The sequence below is a fragment of the Macrobrachium rosenbergii genome, chromosome 6 (assembly GCF_040412425.1).
Source record: "Macrobrachium rosenbergii isolate ZJJX-2024 chromosome 6, ASM4041242v1, whole genome shotgun sequence".
Classification (NCBI taxonomy): Eukaryota; Metazoa; Arthropoda; class Malacostraca; order Decapoda; family Palaemonidae; genus Macrobrachium; species Macrobrachium rosenbergii.
Window position 1 is genome coordinate 11692195 of NC_089746.1, and position 22424 is coordinate 11714618.

The window sequence follows — 22424 nt, forward strand, 5'->3', positions numbered from 1 at the left end:
TTACTACTTAGTGTTATTGGTATGGTCAGTAACAAGAACATTTAACTGGTAATAGGACAGTTCACCTATTTCCTCTTGCTTTCTTTCTCCCTTTTAGACTGCTCTCTCTCTCTCTCTCTCTCTCTCTCTCTCTCTCTCTCTCTCTCTCTCTCTCTCTCAGCCCGAGCAACTGGCTCTGTTCTGTCTCACGGAAGCTCGATATGACGGCTTCAAGGCGAGTCTGAATCAGGATCCATACAGAGTAGATCCTGGTCTGAATGACGGGTAGCGGTACCTTGATCTCTTTACTTAGTAGCCTATTTTTCTGAATTCTAATGAGCAAAGTGATCATAAAAAAAAAATCAGATATCCGGAAAAATCTCCTAAATGACTTTAAAAGAATTATATAACCTGTGCGCTATAATAATATACTTGGCCCTCTCCCTCTTATGTTGTTTTAGATATTTATAAAATATAAAGTAGAGACTTGCTTGTGTTATGTATTACTGGCAATGTCAATCAGTTGTAATAAGCAGGGGAGAGAGAGAGAGAGAGAGAGAGAGAGAGAGAGAGAGAGAGAGAGAGCAGGGGAGAGAGAGAGAGAGAGAGAGAGAGAGAGAGAGAGAGAGAGAGGAGAATATTTTAGCCGTAGATAGGTTCTTCTCACCCACCAACCCCCCCATCCGCGGGTACGGATTACCTCGTCGAGGCTGTTCTCTATGTGGACTCTAATATAAGAGAGAGAGAGAGAGCGAGAGAGATCCCCCCTCCCCCCCGTGGTCCAGGTTTTTGTTCAACAGGTCAACACTTGCATCTTTAAACACTTTTTGTCAGTTCAGGTAAACAACTGGATTCAAGTGTTTGAAACTATATTCACAAGCACACGTGTATGTATGTATCTATGTATGTATATATGTGTGTATATATATATATATATATATATATATATATATATATATATATATATATATATATATATACACACATATATGTCACACACACGTATATATATATATATTATATATATATATAGGCCTATATATACACACTTTTCTTAATTATGAAATGGTGGTATACGTTTAGGCGGAGTACTGATCAATCACGACATGTTCTCTCTCTCTCTCTCTCTCTCTCTCTCTCTCTCTCTCTCTCTCTCTCTCTATACAGCTGTGACCCACAACAGTCGACTAATCAATGACAACGGTGTAAGTTACCAGAGGCTTGCTGGATTTTTGAAGTAGACATGAAGAACAACCAAAAGAGAGAGAGAAGAGAGAGAGAGAGAGAGAGAGAGAGAGAGAGAGAGAGAGAGACACACACACACACACACACACACACACACACACACACACACATATATATATATATATATATATTATATATATATATATATATATATATATATATATATATATATATATATATATATATATATATATATATATATATATATACACACATACAAGTCAACCCTTGCTAATCAGATTTGATTGGTGCTGTGGGCTGATCAGATTAGGTAATCAGTCTATTAGAGAGGAACTGGTTTTGGCAGAATGTGGGTACAGGTAACCCTCTTCCCCGGGGGGGGGCGGCATTAATAACCCACATTCCCTCTCTCCCCCGTTCCCCCTTCAGTAGTTAGATGGGTACGAAAGGTTGTTCAGTCCTCTTCTAGTATGAACTTTATTTCATCATTTCCCGAATATTAGGAAATGAAATGTGATTGCCGTATGAAAATGCTTCGCCTTTCTGTGCTTAGAAATAATATTTACTTTGCAGCGTTGCTCTGAATTTGGCACTGCATCTTTTGCACGGTGAGGAGCTTGCAAAAATGAGAGAGAGAGAGAGAGAGAGAGAGAGAGAGAGAGAGAGAGAGAGAGAGAGAGAGAGAGAGAGAGAGAGAATTAGGTATATCTTAGTTTAACCAGACCACTGAGCTGATTAACAGCTCTCCTAGGGTTGGCCCGAAGGGTTAGATTTATTTATTTTACGTGGCTAAGAACCAACTGGTTACCTAGCAAAGGGACCTACAACTTATTGTGGAATCCGAACCACATTATGACGAGAAATGAATTTCTATCACCAGAAATAAATTCCTCTAATTCTTCATTGGCCGGTCGGAGAGTCGAACGCTGGGCCAACAGCGTGCTAGCCGAGAGCTCTACCCACTCTTCTAATGAAAAACTAGAGAGAGAGAGAGAGAGAGAGAGAGAGAGAGAGAGAGAGAGAGAGAGAGAGAGGCTTTTTAGGTTGCTTGAATAAATATTTTCCTTTGGTTGTGCATAATTGTAAAAAGGTATTTGATAGTCACTGTGTATTGTTTTATCGTGTTAAGTTCTTAACAATCATAAATAACATGAAATATTAAGTGAAAGAAAATGATCGACTCTATGTCTTTATAATGTTCAGTCAGATTTAGTTCGGAAATCATTGTTGCATCCTGCTGAGTGATCTGGGGCTATGATTTATTGATTGATTGATGTCTACAGCGGCATCATGGTGCCGATGGCTGGAAAGGAGGAGGAGTAAATAATTTTAGTCTTATTTATAGAAACACAGTTATTGGAAATGTAAATAAAAAAAAAATAGCAGCTGCTTTTAGTAAAAATTCAGGAATTTTTGTTATGCTTCTGGAAACACAAAAAACAAAATTTCATGTATTTCATCTAACATACGTCAACACTTATCATTTGCCCTTTTTTTTTTAAATAAATTCTATGTCGTTGCATCTGTGAATGCATGCTGCCAGATAACCGATTGGTTATGACTCGCGTTTCTCTAGCGAGAGGACCAAGGTTCGATTCCTGCGAGGGGCGAAGCGATTTACGCACTGTCCGTTAAATCCCATTGTACTTCTGTTGATCAAAACAGTGATCTACATACATAGGAGTTAATCGATTGTCGTGGGTTGCAGCACCTTGGGTAGGAAGAGCATAGGACTGGTAACCTAATCCCAAAAGACTTACTGAAACACACACACACACGCATATATATATATATATATATATATATATATATATATATATATATATATATATTATATAATGTGTGTGTGTATTTACACAGATAAATATATTGTTCAGTGTATGATCACAAATGAATAAAATTGTATATGGCATATCATTGTGTTAATGGAATAGCGTAAGTGATGATAAAACTGTTATGATAATTGTCACGATGACAAAAGATGATTGGAAATCTGTGAGATGTCATAAATTGAATAAATTTGTTAATGGTTTGAGAAAATGTTCCCCGTAGGGGGTTAGTGCCGTCAGTGCACCTCACGTGGTGACCTGTAGCATTATTAAAGTTCTTTGTAGCGTCCCTTCGGCCCTTAGCTGCAACCGCTTCCATTCCATTCACTCTACCACCATTCATATCATCTTTCTTCCATTTTGCTATCCACCCTCTCTTAACAATTGATTCATAGTGCAACTGCGATGTTATCCTCCTGTTACACCTTTCAAATTTTTACTGTCAATTTCCGTTTCAACGCTGAATGACTTCATAGGCCCCAGTGCTTGGCCTTGGGACTAAACTCTATATTCCATTCCATTCCGTGAGAAAATGCTGCTTTTGTCAGTAATACTATGAATTGGCTATAGAGAGTCAGAATATTAGTGGGTCGATTTTTTTTTTTTTTTGTTTTGTTCAGGATTTTCCTGTTAATGCTCATTGATTGAAAGAAATTAATCTTCTTAAATGATTAGGGTCATTTATGTAATTAGTATAGAGAGGGTTAAATGATTAGAGCATTGAATTATCAAACATATGTAGGGAAATGTTTTATTTTTTTCGGTCGGACAAGTGCCAAAGAACATTTCGAATATTTTATGTATCATACTCAAAACTTTTTCATGTTTGTATATATGTATCACATTCAGACCTTTTCCGTGTTTGTATGAATGTATCATTATCCGACTTTTTTTTATATTTGCATGTATCGTACTCAGACTTTTTCGTGTTAGTTGGTATGTATCATACTCAGACTTTTTCGTGTTAGTTGGTATGTATCATACTCAGACTTTTTCGTGTTAGTTGGCATGTATCATACTCAGACTTTTTCGTGTTAGTTGGTATGTATCATGCTCAGACTTTTTCGTGTTAGTTGGTATGTATCATACTCAGACTTTTTCGTGTTAATTTGCATCATACTCAGACTTTATCGTGTTAGTGTGTTTGTATGATATGCAGACTTTTCCTTGTTTTCTTTGTATGTATCATACTCAGATTCTTCCATCATACTCAGGCTTTTCCATATTTGTTCTTATGTATCATCTTCAGTCTTTTCCATATTTGTATGAATCATTCATAGACTTTTTCCATGTATGTATCATACACAGATATCTCCATTTTCTCCATTTTGTTTTTGTTTCAAAAAGACTAAAATTTTAGGCTGCATACACTGATACCCCTCTGAAGAATGCGCAAACGAGGGATCTTTCGTGCATTATGCAAATTTATGTCAAGAGAGACGCTCAATACATTTCCGGGGAACCTCAAATGACCTGTGCCTCACCGTCATCGGCTTTATTTTCTCATCGGAATTCCATCTTTCCTCCGTAATGCCGAGAATCAGCTTTTGATCTAAAATTCATGGAAGGATTTCATCCCGTTTGGACCCTCAGCCACATTCATGAAGCATGGATACCGTTGGGGGGGGGGGGCAGTGCCGTCAGAGCACCTCACGTGGTGCACTGTAGGCATTATTCAAGGATCTTTGCAGCGTCCTTTCCTTAGGCCCCTAGCTGCAACCCCTTCCATTCTTTTTACTGTACCTCCGTTCATATTTTCTTTCTTCCATCTTACTTCCCTCAACCCTCTCCTAACAGTTGTTTCATAGTGCAACTGCGAGGTTTCCCTCCTGTTACACCATTCAAACCCTCGTACTGTCAATTTCCCTTCCAGCGCCGAGTGACCTCATAGGTCCCAGCGCTTGGCCTCTGGCCCTAATTCTATGTTCTGTTCTATTCCATAAAGCGCGGAAGCTGTGGTGGCACTCCGGGTTCTCATGGCATTAGGGAATCAAAAATGAATAAATAAAGGAATAATAATAAAAGGGCATTTAAGGTCCGGATGCTGTGGAATCGCTCTCACGACAGTTAACGAGAGATTCCTCCTCCATCCTCTCTCTCTCTCTCTCTCTCTCTCTCTCTCTCTCTCTCTCTCTCTCTCTCTCTCTCTCTCTCTCTCTCTCTCTCGGCAGTTAAAGCTTCATAACGAAGCGTCTCGCTTTAATGGAGAGAGAGAGAGAGAAATTGATCAGAGAAAGAGAGGGGGAGAAGAGTTATTTTGACCTGAGAGAGAGAGAGAGAGAGAGAGAGAGAGAGAGAGAGAGAGAGAGAGAGAGAGAGGAGAGAGAGAGAAGAGGGAGAGAGAGAAACTAATTGATCAGAAAAAGAGAGAAAGAGGGGGAAGAGTTTTATTTTGACCTGAGAGAGAGAGAGAGAGAGAGAGAGAGAGAGAGAGAGAGAGAGAGAGAGAGAGAGAGAGAGAGAGAGAGCCTAATTGATCGGAAAAAGAGAGAAAGAGGGGGAAGAGTTTTATTTTGGCCTGAGAGAGAGAGAGAGAGAGAGAGAGAGAGAGAGAGAGAGAGACTAATTAATCAGAGAAAGAGAGAAAATGAAGGGGAAGAATTTTATTTTGGCCTGAGAGAGAGAGAGAGAGAGAGAGAGAGAGAGAGAGAGAGTTGAAAGGAAGTGCGAAACTACTAACTCCGTTAGCGATGGTTATTGGACGATCAGTTTATGGAGTCGGCAATTACGGATTAAAACAATGTGGGTAAATTATCCTGCCCGCAAATTACAATTGGTATGAGCACAGCCCCGGGGAAATTGGCCTCCTGTTGTACAGCCACTGCATTTGGTTATTAGCCCTCCTCCCCCTCTCTTACCCCATCCCCCCCCTCTCTCTCTCACGGATACTTACGTAATTTGGCCTTAATTATAGCGCTCAATTGCAGTCGGATTGCTTAGCGTTATTCGATGTTAATTTTAATTCTTACGTATTGCGTTGCCCTTTGGTATTCTTTTGTTTGTCGCAAATGACATAAAAGCTCTCAGGATATAATTGGAAAGTGTTTTCAGTGATGACTCAACTTTATTGCAAAAATAGAATTTCAGTTTCATGATGGATGATGATAATCGTTGATGCTGGTGGTTAGGATGATAAGGACCACTTCAGCGTGGGAACGGGCCCACGCTGTTATAGGCTGCTATGACTCATTCTTGCAGAAGCCCTCTAGAAATGATCTAGCTTAGCATTTAGCTGATTGCTCGTCGTTATAGTTGGCGGGTCGGTTTAGAATTCTCTTCCTGCTTCCGTTTTCTCTCCATGCCCCGTTTTCTTTCATTCTTATATTGTTTCCTCTATTTTCCCTCCTCGTTTTAGTTTTATGTAAAAGAAAACTATTGTGCTGGCTTTGCCTGTCCGTTTGCACTTTATTTTGTCCGCCCTTAGAACTTAAATTCTACTGAGGCTAGAGGGCTGCAAATTGGCTTGATCATCCACCTCCCAATCATCAAACATACCAAATTACAGCCATCTAGCCTCAGTAGTTTTTTATTTTATTTTCGGCGCATTTTTACTTGTTTCTCACTTCCTTCAGACCTGGGCAAGATAAAGTACCTGGTCATCGTTTAAGCGACTTATTGTATAAATTCAGTGTGCAAGTTATTTTAATCAAGTCCTTCGGGCTTGGGCAAGATAAAGGGCTTTGTTACCGTTCCATAAAATTTTGCATGTGTACGTTTTTTTATTCAAGTCCTTCGGATCTGGGCAAGATTAATATCCGTCCAACAGCTTTAGCGTAAAGATACAAAATGTGTAAATTTTTTATATTAAGGTTTCGAATGAGGCTTCAGTTATCATGCTAGATAACTTAATTAACATAGGTGGCACGTAACTCGAACGGCGGAAGTAGTGTTACGTTACACTTGATACGCCTGTTCAAGTGGCGAGGTGATCCCAGGTCTCAAGAACTTTTGGCTCATGAGGATACCTACACGAGAGAGAAACAAAAGACCTCTCTACCCCTTACTGTACCTCCGTTGATATTCTCTTTCTTCCGTCTTACTTTCCACCCTCTCCTAACAATTGATTCATAGTGCAACTGCATGATTTGCTTCCTATTCACCTTTCAAACCTTTTTACTGTCAAATTATGTTTCAATGCTGAATGACCTTATAGATCCCAGCGCTTGGCCTTTGGCCTAAATTCTGTTTATTCTATTCATTCTTTATATGAAGTTCAGAGTCGTATCTCTTAAGTTTAAAGTTTGAACAGTAGTAAACGGCACTTTGGCAAAACTCTCGATTCATACACCTGCACTTTGAACTTAATACCAAGGCTGCAGTGGCTTTTGACGTAAATGTCTGATCTGAAGTCTTAATGCCATCTTTTCCTGCTTGCTGGTGCCGAAACCTCGCTGGGTGACTTGCTCTCTCTTTACGTTTTTGGAGCAGTATATTCCAAGGCAATGAATTTTAATATCTTTTCCTTTAGTGTGGGAAGTCTGAGAAACTGGAAGGATAAGAGTATCTGTATCATTTATTTGTTCGTCAGCATTGTTTCTTTTCTAAGACGCGCATGCTCAGTCAACTAGATCTACTCTTGATTACTGGAAGTATATCCTCATGAGTGCCAAGGTCGGTTTCAGTGACGCTTGAGAATGCGTCGTAGATTACCGCCTTTTCCTTTTGAATAAAGACTGTGAATTACAGTCGCTCTTGTAATATGCAGAGAACACTTATTCCTTACCTGCACGCAGAATGGAAGGAATATTTGCTTAAATGCATAACCGAATAATTCAGATGTTATCAACACACTTTTGCCCAAGCCTTCGTTTTTCCAGGAATTCATCTCCGCTGATTGCCTTGGGAAAAAAGTGTTGGCCTTTTCAGTTGCGTTATCCAAAACTCAGCGGAGATTTTGACAGCTTTGTCTTTCATTGGTGGCCGACTAAGCGGCTTTCGGTATATGTCAAAGGCACGACCCGCTTTGGTATCGGATTATATCTGCTTGTTGGGTCTCTAAAGGAAGAAAGAAGGCCAGCCCTTCCGAGAATCGAGATGTTTTCTTTTTTGGTTTTAAAGCCGCTTGTACTTGGGTATTCAATCGAAAAGGTGATTAGCGATTTGATGTTGTAAGGGAGATGAAACTCTGTATTTGATTTTATCGCTTGTATATTTCGTAGTGCCCTTGAGAAGTAATCATTAGTATGGCTCTTGTTGTGTAACAGATTCTATTTTTTATTTTAAAGAAACAAAAGAAAAAGTGCTCTCTTTTGTCTGTTTTAAAAAGTATGAAAATGGCCAGTTAATATTATTTATTACGTTAGGTGTCTTTGTGCTTAATGGCAACTGATTTGTATGTTTGCGGTTTTGCGATGGAGAGCGTAGGGGGCCGGGGGGGCCGGGGGGTTGGTTGGTACCACTACCAGGTTCGAGCTTGCGTGGTTCATTGTTCAATAAACTGGAGCTGTTGCTTTCTCAAGTGCCAGAAGTATTATTATTATTATTATTATTGTGTAATTCAAAAACCTTTGGAGTTCATCAGGATATGGGGAATGGAATAACATGAAGAACAGTTAATCATAATTTGCTGGCTTTTGGGCCTCCTTGGGACGCATTGCTGCTCACACGAGGCCATTAAGTTTATGGCAGTATTGAGGAGCGCCTTTTGTGGCAGTTTTGAGGACGTAAGTTCCATTGGCAGATCCTGAAGGACCTGTGGATAGGAACTCTGGACAAATTCCAGACTAGAGCAAGGGACTTTTCTTCAAGTCCTTCGTCTTATGCTACGGAGTAGAAATTGGAATAGTTGGAATATTTGACCGAGGTATGGAATGAAAATGAGAGGTCTTGGCGAAGTGAAAGGGGAAATGCGGTTATAAATGAATTGACCAGAGATCTGGAAGAAATTGAGCGGTCGGGGACTCGATGCTACAGTAAGGTTTTGCCAAGAAATATTTTTTTTTTGAGTGACGAGTTAAGGTTTAGGGGAACCTGGTAATTCACTATTATTTTAATCTGATAACGTCAGATTGGATTGAACTTCGCATTTATTTCAAAAAGAAAGTTTTTTATTGGGACGGGCACGACGAAAGGTGACTGAACTGAGATGACGTCACAGCATACTACTATATACAGTTGATTAGTGGTTCCCAACCTTTTTCATTATATCGCCCATTTACTGACTTCTTCAAGTTTGTGTTACCCATATCATCAAAAATAATTACAGAAGTATAGATCCTATGAATCTATAATAAAATAAATAGATAAGGGTAATTAAAAAACCATACTGAAGGCTTGATGTTTTATTTTTGTTTATATTTGTATAATCTCAGATACAAATTATAAATCATATAGTAGCCTTCCATTACCCACACAGATTATCCAAATTACCCACTTGTGGGTAATTACCCATAGGCTGGGAACCACTGAAGATAGTCCCTAGAATTTTTTCATGTTAATAGTAGAGAAAATACACTTATGATCCTTGTTAACTCTTCAGATCCTGGTGCTCTTGACATTCGTCAGCAAATCATATAGAAGTATAATGTTGCGTGGCTGAATGTTGCAGAATGTTGTTTATAAATTTTCTGAAATTACAGATTATTTTTTTAAATTACCAATAACTGCTGAGGGAAGGCTGTTTACATATAATTGCCGTTCTGGGAAGGAGGCATGGTGATATACCTTGCCGAATGATGAAGATTTTTATCATAGGTTTTAGTTTGTCATCTAGACAAGTATTTGATTTGTATTTCCAAATCTGTGGTATGTGATTTACCTTATGTAAACAATGAATTTTTTTTTCATCATAAAATTTAATTTCATTGTTATCTGTACAAGTTGTGTACATGTTTATTTGCAAATCTGAGGCATGTGATTTACCTTATGTAAATAATGAATTTTTTTCATCATAAAATTTAATTTCATTGTTATCTGTGCAAGTTTTGTACATGTTTCTTTTGCAAATCTGAGCTCCATTGGTATTTCGAACATAACAAGTGAGGAGGCCATTTCCTTGCTACCCATTCCGTGATGCTCATGAACGAAACATGACCGAATTTAGAATTTTCCAAGCTTCGAATGACGTGACATAATGAAACAACCATCAGCCCATTATCGATTTATTGGCGCACAACAAAACGGGAGAATCGTCCTCTATCTAAGTCGAGAAGGTCGCGGTGATGATGACAAGTTTGGAATTCCTTCCTCGGAATTTCTTCTTTCGCGGTGGGTGGTGTGCCTGCTGCAGCAGATAAAGGCGACGAAAGTAATGACATATTGACGAAAAATGTCATATGGTCTTGAATGGTAATGGTGGTGCTTTTGGGTAGGCCTGTACTGGGTGCGTTGTTATGTGTGTGTGTGTGTGTGTGTGTGTGTTTGTGTGAGAGAGAGAGGGCTCTGGTTTGGTATTCCTTCTTCACGGGCGCCTGCTGCAAATAATGACGAGGGTAATGACATATTGACGAAAAATGTCATGTTCCTGAAAGGTAATGGTGCTTTTGGGTAGGCCTTGTCGAGAGAGAGAGAGAGAGAGAGAGAGAGAGAGAGAGAGAGAGAATCGGGCACCGGTATGCAAACGCATCTATCTCGTCGTTGGCGAGGCGGCTGTGTGCTCGTTCAACGAACTCTTCGCTATCAGGCTTGTCTTGGCGGCACCGTTTAAAGTTCGAGGCCAAAAAAAAAAAAAAAAAAAAAAAGCCACTGTTGGAAAATTGGCCTCGTACCGTTTGCTTCGCGGCTCTTTCCTTCCTTCCTTCCTTCCTTCGTTCCTTCCTAGACGGTATACTGGTATCAGCAGCGTCCTGTCACCTGCTTGTTTTGTTCCACGACTTCTTGTGCATGATAACGCCTCGCACTGCATGTTTTCTTCGCTCGCTCTGATTTATTTTTTTATTTGGGGGGGAGGCGCCTCTTATTTCTGGCGATAGGCTGTGCACGTCGTGCATGCGTGTACTTACGTAAATGCACGATAATTATTAATTAAGCCTCTCAGTATTTTTAATTGTTAGAAGGCCTCGTATTTCTGATGATAGGCCTGGTGACAGGCTGTGTACATCGTCCATACATACACCTACTTGAATGCGCGATAATTAATAATTAAGCTTCTCAGTGCTTTTTTTTTTATTGATAGAAGGCTTCTTATTTCTAATGATAGGCCTGGTGGCGGGCTGTATGCATCGTGCATACATATTGCATACCCACCCATGCATAAATGCACAATATGTATTAATTGATTTCCCATTATTTTGTAAAGGTATAATTTCTTTTAACATCTGATGATTGGCATTATGGTAACTTGTACTATGCATGCATTAATATTTGTGCTTGTACACTACTATTTGTAAATAAAGGCAAAGCAGTTTTGTTGGGTTAAATTTCCCATAATTTCTCGTCCCTGTATACATACACCTTACCTTCATTTTGCCGCCATAACCGTAAAGTTATTGGAAAGTTATGTAGATCTGTTCTCTCTGTTCCTTTTTTCGCTGAGAAGCCGAACGGGAGGACGAGTGAATGGTCGTGGTTCCCGTGTGACACTTCGTCTTGAAAGATTGTAGTTCCAGATAAGCAGAGCAAACGCTAATTTTATCTGAAGCGAAAATTTAGTATTTCTCCATATTCTATATTCATAAAACTTTTAAAGGTTTATTTTTGTAAAAGAAAAAATATGCTTATATATATATGTGTGTGTTTGTGTGTCGTGAGAGAGAGAGAGAGAGAGAGAGAGAGAGAGAGAGAGAGAGAGAGAGAGAGAGAGAGAGAGAGAGAGAGAGAGAGAGAATGTATTTGTCACAGTATAAAATGTGTGTGGAGATTAATAGCAATTTCTTATTACATCTCATAGAGAGTGTGATTATTTTGGCATAGCTATTATAGGATAAGACATTTAGCAATTCTTGTCTGATTAAATTTTGAAAGTCATGCTAACACGAGAATATCACCAGTTCACCATTCGTAGCGGATTATTTTACACTTTACAGAAAAGTTAGTATGGTACGAATTTGAATTAGTTTGATGTTTGAACTTGTATAAATGGAATTCTTTAACTAAGGTTGGTTCTGATGTTTATCACAACGTCATATTTGAATAATATACAATAACTAGTTCATGTACATTATTGCCATAGAAAGAGGACCTAGTTTATTAAATATGTCTTACTGTACTTCAGGCATTCCTCCCAAACATATATTGACCAGAGAATCAAATGAGAGAGAGAGAGAGAGAGAGAGAGAGAGAGAGAGAGAGAGAGAGAGAGAGAGAGAGAGAGAGAGAGAGTTGGGGCAAGTGAGCGTGGTGGCTGTTTTGACTGACCATTTCTGTCTTTTATATCATGATAACGACCCCCGGGCCAAGGGGAAAAAAGTTCTGGGAGATTTCGTCATTACAGTTCCCCCTTATTGTTTATTCGATAAATTCCTGCGCATTTTCTTCGAAGGTCTTGTGCGTTTCTCGGTGTTTCTTGTTGTTTTCGTCTTCATACGTCGTAGGATAAAAACAAGTAAAAAATGCTCCGAAGTTTCTTCGGCGCAGTCGAGTTTTCTGTACAGAGCATAATCAAGGCCACCGAAAATAGGTCTAACTTTAGGTGGTCGGTATAATGCTGTATGAACCGCGGCCCATGAAACTCTCAGCCCGCCGTGGTGGCCTGTGTTGTTGCGTTGCCAGACTCACGATTATGGCTAAGTTTAACCTAAAATAAAATAAAAACTACTGAGGTTAGAGGGCTGCAATTTGGTGTTTGATGATTGTAGGGTGGATGATCAACATACTCATTTGCAGCCCTCTAGCCTCAGTAGTTTTTAAGATCTAAGGGCGGCCAGAAAAAAAGTGCGGACGGAAAGACAAAGCCGCACGATAGTTTCCTTTTTACAGAAAACTAAAATGATGTTCGAATTTTAAGATAAAAGATGGCCATTTATTTTTAAGCTTACAGTAGCTTTCCTACTTCTTTTGTTATTTTATATTTGTATCAACTCTCCTGTTAAGTACTTTTCTCATTCTCTCTTTTTTTGTTAACTGTCTATCAGTCATTTTATCTATCTATTTAACTATCTATGTGTCTGTTCTGTATTTAACGTTATGGGTTAGTATTTGTGTGTATATCTGTATGTATATAAACACGCATCTTTCACTATCTCTACATCTGCATCCATTCGTACATATATACTGTACATACACATACTGTATGTATATAATATATATATAGTATATATAATTAATATATATATACAGAATATATTTATATATATATACATACACAAATATATACATACAAAGAATTCATGTGAATACATCATGTGTATGCACGTATCCGTACTGAGGCTAGTAGCTACGACGACGCCGTCATCCACTTGCCGAACGAAAACTAGGATGAACACACACACACACACACACGCACACACTCGTGCGCCATGTTAGGAGAGAAAATTTGATTAGGGTTGAAAATCGCGTTAGTGGAAGTTGATCGGCTCTGATCGCCATTTAGATACGAGAGAGGATGTTTTTTTTATCTTAAAAAGTTTAAACGAGTTCTTGTACTTGTTTGGAGTTCGTGGTGCATTGAGGGGCGAAACTCTAATATCATCGATTCTCTTCTCTCTCTCCCCTTTGTCTATCTGTATATTTTTATAAACTCTCTCTCTCTCTCTCTCTCTCTCTCTCTCTCTCTCTCTCTCTCTCTCTCTCTCTCTCTCTCTCTCTCCTTTATGTATTGTCTTATAAAGTCCCTCAGTCTCCTCGTTTCTCTCTCTCTCTCTCTCTCTCTCTCTCTCTCTCTCTCTCTCTCTCTCTCTCTCTCTCTTCTGTATTGTTTAATTTTTTGTGGGCCTCGTTGATGTGAAAAATATTAATCGTGGACCAAGTATATTTTTTATTTACGAATCATCCTATCTTTTTTAAGTTGTCGCTTTGATCGTTCTATTGAATTTTGTTAATGGATATAACTTTGTATTTTATGATTAAAGTAATGGAATGGAAAATGAATAATTTACTCTTATCTCCTTTACTATAAAGGGGTCTTATCTTGGCGGTAATAAGGCCTTTTTTATCTGAATTAAAAATAGCCATATTTTTACCTTTTATCATAATTCATAATTTAGGATTTTTTTGCTCTTGCATTATACATCATAATTCATAATTTAGGAATTTTTTGTGCCCTTGCATTATACATTTACGTACGGCTGCATGCTTTTACTTAAATTAATTAGATGCGCTGTGTATCACGTGACTGGGGGCCGTTTCCCTTGATGGCTGTGTCTTGTTGTCAGTCCTAGTACGACGAGGTATCGTGACTGTTTTTGTTTTTTTTTGTGTAATTATTTCATTTCAGGTAATTATTTTTGGCAATTGCCCTCATTTTGGCTCCCTCTGACTATTTCATTTCTTTATTAGTTCCTGTAAATAAGAGTAACATGTTTCCTTGCAAGTGGGGAGCGAATGTTCCGTAATGCAAGTCTTTATTTTTATATTTTAGTATTTTAATTCTGTTCACTTACAATTTAGTATATTTTTTTAATTTGATGTACTGTAGAATTTCACAGAATTTCAGATGTCATTAAGTAGGCTAGGCAACCGAAGGTAACATGTTACCTTGTATGTGTGGAGTGAATGTTTGGTAACCCAGGTATTTACTTTTTTATTTTGGTATTTCTGGTTTTTATTTACATACAGGATGGTATTTTTTTTTATTTGATATGCTGTAGAATTTAACAGAATCTCGAATGTCTTCAGTAGACAAGCTAACTCTAGTTCCGCGAAAATGATGCTTTTTGACGTTTCCCCATTGCAGAACTTCAAAGTAAATAGTGTATAGTCACGACAGCTGAAGAATTCGATACGTATTTCCACGAGGGTTGAGACCATTAAAATATAGAAATAACTCTGATATCAGCATTCCATATTTGACACTGAGTCCTTGAAAATCAAGTTTTTCATCGAAACGAAATTTGGGAAGAAGAGGCTCAAAGCACAGCTTTCCAATACAAAAGCAATCACTTGCATAGATTGCTTTGTCAGGGAAACTGTGGTTTAAGGCCTTCTTCCCAAATTTTCCTTGGATGAAAAAATTGATTTTGAAGTATTCGCCGTCAAATATGAAAAGGTGTTGTCTGAGGTATTTCTATATTGGAGAAGTCTAAGACCTCGTGAAAATACGCATCCAGTTCTTAAGCTGCCGTGAATGCACACCATACACTTTGAACTCCTGCAGTAGGGGAATGTCAAAAAACATCAAATACCATTTGAAAATCAGTGAAATTCTATAATATATCCTATTAAATAGTATACTAACCTTCAAGTAAATGAAAAACATAATTACCAAAATATATAAGTCTAGACTTACGTTACCAAACGTCCGTGTTGCCAAACGTCCGTGTTACCAAACGTCCGTGTTGCCAAAAGTCCGTGTTGCCATCTTTGCACTAGCTGATTGGGTTTTGCTTGTAGTTTGAGCTTTGATTAATCCTGTCGAGAAGGAAGGTACAAGACGGTAGTTACGACCAGTACTGAAAGTTAGCAAATGGATTTTACCACATCGAAGGAAAGCACATTTTTATTTAGTGGCCAGTTGGACCATGAAATATCTGTAAGACTGTATTTGAAGAAGTCTTCAGAAAACAGTTTGTTAAAAAAAAACAAGATTTCAAATCGTGCATACATGGTGTCTATACAACATACACACACACACACATATATATATATATATATAGTGTGTGTGTTGGGATGAAGTCGGATATTAAATAGGTATATATATTCATCAATGATATTTTCAAAATACTCTTTCATATTTAATGGAACTCGAGTGTTGCAACCTCCAATTATAAGAGGAGAAATAAGGGAACGTAAGTGATATTGAAAAATAGTCTAATCAGCTTTTCTGTTGAGAGAAAATATTTTGATTAATAATGCCTGATTCATTATTCATTCGCATGAATTTTAATCGTTTTAGAAACGTATTGATGAATAATTTCTTGGTTTGATAAAGTTATGTTGAAGTACAATAAGATGGTTGTGACCAGTTTCTGTAAAGTGACTTGTAAGTTTTTTTCAGTATTTTCAAAATGGAGATGTTTTTATTTCTGAAAATGTTTGTTGTGGTAAATTGTTAATATTTGTGGGTAATAAAACGGGAAACATTTTATCCCTGGTCTGTCGCAGATTTAATGTTTCCATTTTTTCATGCAAAACATTTTTTTTCCCCTTTTTGTTTGACAGAAAACCTGTCTTAGACAATGATACTGTTTTATTTATATTTTGATCCTTTTTCCTGAATGCAAAAGACAAATGGATGTTTTTCAGAAACGTCGAGGAATTTAGTAAAAAGCAACTCACGGTTGATGCTGGGTCTCGCTGTATTTAGGCATCTCAGTATGTAAGCCCACCCCGCCTTTTAGTTTTCTGTACAAGAAAGCTATTGTGCCGGCTTTGTCTATTAGTCCTCACTTTTTCTGTCCACCCTCAGATCTTAAAACCTACTGAGGCTAGAGGGCTGCAAATTAGTATGTTGATCATCCACCCTCCAGTCATCAAACATACCAAATTGCAGCCCTCTAGCCTCAGTAGTTTTTTATTTTATTTAACGTTAAAGTTAGCCGCAATGGTGCTAATGGCAGCGATATAGGGTGAACCACCACCCGGCCGTTGTTAAAGTTTCATGGCCCGCGGCTCATACAGCATTATATCGAGACCACCGAAAGATAGATCCATTTTCGGTGGCCTTGATCGGCGCGTTTTTTACTTTTTTTAATTTTACCCGGAAGCATTGACTGTAGACCGTAAATACGAAAGTTTTCATGGGGAGCGTCATAAAACATTTTATGTTAGTAATGAACAGTTGCATCACTTTTTTTTTTTGGCTCATTCTTTAAAAGGCAGATGTCAGGTGTCAGTTATCCGAAATGGGATTTGTTTCTGACATTTTGGAAGTGCCGGTGATTTGTGCGTTTAAATTAGAGTATTACTATTTAGTTACGATGGTCCATGGTGCATTTTGAAAGCTACAAACTGCTGTGGTAGTAGTATTAGCAGTAGTAGTAGTAATAGTAGTATTCAGAATGCAGCATCTACCATCATAGTTAGATCCTAATGTTCCGTAAAATATGTCTTTTAGTTTTTGCTCTAGTTCATTATAGAACGGTTGATATTGGTCTGTATACGTTCAGGAATATATAATTACATATATACAGGTTTATATATATATATATATATATATATATATATATATATATATATATATATATATATATATATATATATATATATATATATATGTGTGTGTGTGTGTGTGTGTGTGTGTGTGTGTGTGTGTGTAGTATTTTCATATATATATATATATATATATATATATATATATATATATATATATATATATATATATATATATATATATATATATATATATATATATCCTTTAACAATACTAGCATAAAGTAAATAAGTGTAAAGTAGATAGTAACAGTATATAGCATAAAGCTCACAAACTGTGAAATCCAACCCGTGTCCTTGAGTAGACAATTCACTTTTTTAAAGCGAGAATGGCAGCTCCCATTACCGGAGAGGGCGTAGCATTGGAACAATCCCCCACGATTGATTGAATTGCATTAGTGTGGCGGCGCGGAGTGGCGGGATGCATTTAGAGGGCTTTCATTTGCATTCTCTCTGTTTGGGGGAAACTCATTAGTGCGTTGTTGTGTGTCGTCATCTCATTATACCGTCGTTAGGGATGATTGGTGCTGCTTGCTGTGATCAGCGGTTCACAAGCAGCAGAGAGTATGGGTGGGCAACTGGGTGCTTGCAGTTCAGTCTATGTGAATTTTTGTTCGTTTTGTGATTTTCAATGAAGTCCCGGTGATTGATGAGTATTACAGACTTTTTTTGGTAATTTTGTGGATGGCATTTAGTTTTCGTAGCTGATATTCTAACCTATTATGAAACTTGTCTCTTAGGGCGTTTACGCAATTTTGAATAAAGTGACGTGTTTGCCTTTGAATAAGAAAAGTTTAATAGATATTTGAATTATTTTGTGTTTGTGTGTTTTATCTGTTACATATTAGGTGTTTCATAAGTTGCATTTGAACAGCGATCTTTCACATTCACAATTGATTCTTGAGCCCCTCTATCTGCCGAGAGTAACCAAATTCGCTGCCTGCAGCACTAATAAGCAGTAAACGTACCTCGCTGTCGAACTTCTCAGTTCCAGAGGTCCTTCATTCCTCACACCGTTTGACTGTGGAACGACCTCCCAGAGGATGTCGTGCAGTTGGAACTTCAGAAGTTCAAGCGAAAATGCTATGCATTACTACCCTAATACTATTCTTCTTGCATTTTAATACATGTTCATCTATTATCTATGTATTAAATTTGTTTTCTTTTTAATAAGTGGGATCTCTTCTTTCTGTATCTCCCTTAACTTCCCTCTAACTTCTTCCTAATGAACACCATGTTCTTTATATTCTTTGAAAGCTTGAATTTCAAGTCAATGGTCCCTGTGGGCTTGTTCCATATGAGTAGGTTTCATCTACTAAATAGTAGTAATAATAATAATAATAATAATAATAATAATAATAATAATAATAATAATAAATAGTAGTAGTAATAATAATAATAATAATAATAATAATAATAATAATAATAACAACAACGTATGATTTTGTTCAGTGGGATTTGAATCTTGCATGGTTGAAGCAGTTAATATTTTTTTTTTTTTTTTATGTTTTCCGGACTCTTGACTCGTGAAGTTCTCCTAAACGGGAATTTGGATGACAGTGTTCTCAAAAATATTTTATGTTCAGTGAAAAGGTTTGCTTAAAAAGCAAATGGATGTTACAGACTAAATACACACAAAAACAATGCCACTACAACACCTTCTAAAAACATAACAAACATCTCACACGTCTCGAACTCTCGCCATACCCGCGCAATAACTTCTCGCTGCTGGGAAGAAAGGGCGTTGGGTCGGGTATGATACATGAAACATACGTACCGGGGTCTAAGAGATGTCAGGCAGGGCAGCCGATCGAGACCACAGGTCTACCCAAAAGCCAAATCAAAAGTCCTTCAAAGAAGGCATCGTGCTTACCCCATACAAAAATGGGAATAAAAGCACGTTAAAAGAAGAAGAAGAAGTGAAAAATGGATAATATTTTTCAGTAAATATAGAAGAGCAGTTTATATATATATATATATATATATATATATATATATATATATATATATATATGTGTGTGTGTGTGTGTGTGTGTGTGTGTGTGTATATGTATATGTGTGTATAAGCAAAAGAGCAGTTTATACATATATGATAATATATATATATATTGCAAATTGCATATGGTTTGTATTATGCATGTTTAAAGACGTTGCAAAAAAACGTTCGGTAAGGTACATACTGGCATTGTGAGAGTGGGGAAATGTGGCTTTATACAGTACACTAAAAGATAAAAAAAAAATGTCCTCAGTGACGTATGTAAATATTTTGAAATCCAGTACAGCTCCTCGAGGAATAATCTCTCTCTCTCTCTCTCTCTCTCTCTCTCTCTCTCTCTCTCTCTCTCTCTCTCTCTCTCTCTCTCTCTCTCTCTCTCGTTGTTTTAATGCGTTGTGGTATGTTATAGTGAAGATGCATATTTATTTCAAAGGTTGTGCCATTCTCTCTCTCTCTCTCTCTCTCTCTCTCTCTCTCTCTCTCTCTCTCTCTCTCTCTCTTGTTGGATTTAATTAACCATTATTTTCCCTTTTGCTTATCACACACACACACACACACATACACACACACACACACATACACACACACACACACACACACACACACACTGGCTAGACGCGAGAGACACGTGCAGCAGCAGCAGGTCTTGTGACATATGCATTGCCTTGCATCGTTCTCACTGTAACATGTCCGCCTTGGTGCTGCTGAAATCTCACTTTATTTCCTGTCACTGCTGTTAAAGCTGAAGCTTTCCTCCATCTTACAAAGTACGGAGAGGTTGTTGGGGAGAGCGGGGTGGGGGTATGGAGATTGGGATGTGGGTGGCCTGTGGACTCCATGAATGTCTTTGAGAATCTGGTGTTTAAAAGAATTTTTTTGGGGGGAGGGAGGTTGGGGGGGTTGGGTCTTCTTTCTTCTTCCTCTTCTTTCTCTTCACTCTTTTGAAGTGGCTTCTTATTCAGGCTGCTTCTTTTCGTCTTTGTCTGTACCGGTCAATGTAAAGTCCGTGCGAGCGCTTTCATTGCTTGACTTTTTCGTATGTTTACTTTTTATTTTTTATTTATTTATTTTTTTGCTTCCTTTGTCCTAGGTTTTTTGTTTTTTGGTTTTACTGCGGGATTTGTTTCCTGCTTTTGCGTAAAACTGCATCATTTCTTCGGAATTCATTGAGGTGTGTGTTACAGTTAACACGATTATAATTGGTATGCTGTAAGTAATGTAATATATACACAAGATTATATATATATATGTATATATATATATATATATATATATATATATATATATATATATATATATATATATATATATTTAAATATTTAAATAAATATATTTGCCTTCCGTGCATGTATGTATGTCTTTATGTATGTATATGTATATAAATGTATGTGTGCCTGTATCTATATTTATGTATGTACTCTCTCTCTCTCTCTCTCTCTCTCTCTCATAGTATATGACTTGTCAGGTTATTCATGTAATTTGATGTAACAAAACCCCCACCCCGTCCCCCTCTTTTCAAAGCAGGCGCGCATGTAACCACGAAAGCAGCTTCCGCTTTTAGAAACGTTCAAGACCGGGGAGTTTTGTTGTTGTAGTTACCTTTGGACTTTTAAAGCTCTGAGCTTTTCATTCGTCTCCGAATCCTCTTTTGTGCTTTATTTGCAGATCATAAATTAGGTGCAGGTAGCCCCTTCCTTCCTTCCCTCCTTCCTTTCCTTCCTTTTGGCTTTCGAGCGAAGGGCCTTGTGACGTATCATATGTTCTTAGTTTTTGTCAAATTTCTTTTCTTTTCTTTTTATTTGTTCTTTATACGTAATACGATTGGATGTGTGTGTTTAATTGGAGTCTCTCTCTCTCTCTCTCTCTCTCTCTCTCTCTCTCTCTCTCTCTCTCTCTCTCTTTGTTCTACGCGTAATACGCTGAGTACAGTATATTATAGCTAAGGTGTACATTTGCTTCAAGGTGGTGGGATATCTCTCTCTCTCTCTCTCTCTCTCTCTCTCTCTCTCTTTGTTGTTTTATGCATTATGCGCTGGATGTTTTATTGCGAAGATATGCATTTATTTGAATGTGCTGGGATCTCTCTCTCTCTCTCTCTCTCTCTCTCTCTCTCTCTCTCTCTCTCTCTCTCTCTCTCGTTGTGAAATTGTTTGCGATGTGTTGAATGTTTATATATGCAAATGAAAGAGTTACCCCAGTCCTCCTATTTCCTACAAAGCGCTGAACATATTCATCAAGTTCAAGTGGGATGCCCTGGTACTAGTTGACAGGCAGGTGGAAGGAGATAAGAGACTCATTCAAGGAGAGAGAGAGAGAGAGAGAGAGAGAGAGAGAGAGAGAGAGAGAGAGAGAGAGAGAGAGAGAGAGAGAGAGAACAACAAATGCCATCACCTTCTGATAAATAATATATCTTCAAAATTACCCCGGTGCATTATGCATAAAATAACAGAGAGAGAGAGAGAGAGAGAGAGAGAGAGATAGAGAGAGAAAGGGAAGGGGGGGATAAATGCCACCGCATAGAGGTTAATATCTGTTAACATACCTTAGCGCATTATGCATAAGGCAACGAGAGAGAGAGAATTTTTTTATCATTTCCGTGTACCAAACTTTACTGACATATTCCCCCCCCCTTTTCTTTTATAAACTAAACCCGGTATATGTTTGTGTATTAAATTTGCCTTGCTAATGGATCTTTTTAAGCTTTGGAGTCCCGAAAAATGAAATTAATTTTATTCATGTTGCTTTCATTTTGTAGGGAAGATGAATATAGCGATTAATGAGTTCGTTCGTTTGTCTGTCACTGTTACGTCACTATTATAATTTTTCATCAAGATCCAGATTTAAGAAAATAAAGTCACAGAGGAATGATGACATTTAAGAATGAATAAGAGCCCTTATGAGCTATAGGTAACCCGTCAACTCGTGGACCTTAACGCAAAACGTACTCGCAGTCATTCTTGCTTAGAATGCATTCAAGGTCGCCCAGTTTTTGCAGTTTTAGTCTTTCAAAATGTTCCCACTGACATAATATCATGATTAAGAAAATGTATATTTTGTGTAAGAGAAGGTAAATGATTTTCAGATTTTTGCAAATAAAGATATGGCATTATAATGAATTCAGAATGTACTTTGGGCCTTTGAATAGAACACCAAATATCAAACTTTTAACTTCAGTGAAAAAATCTGTGTTTTTAGGACATTGGATGCAGCGGTTATTATCTTTTTCCGAG

General features: G+C 37.7%; 1 protein-coding gene across 9 annotated transcripts in view; it reads left to right on the plus strand.

Moving 5' to 3' along the window:
- trio (trio Rho guanine nucleotide exchange factor) overlaps positions 1–22424 on the plus strand; it is a 1217727-nt gene that overhangs the window by 515624 nt on the left and 679679 nt on the right. The window lies entirely within an intron of this gene.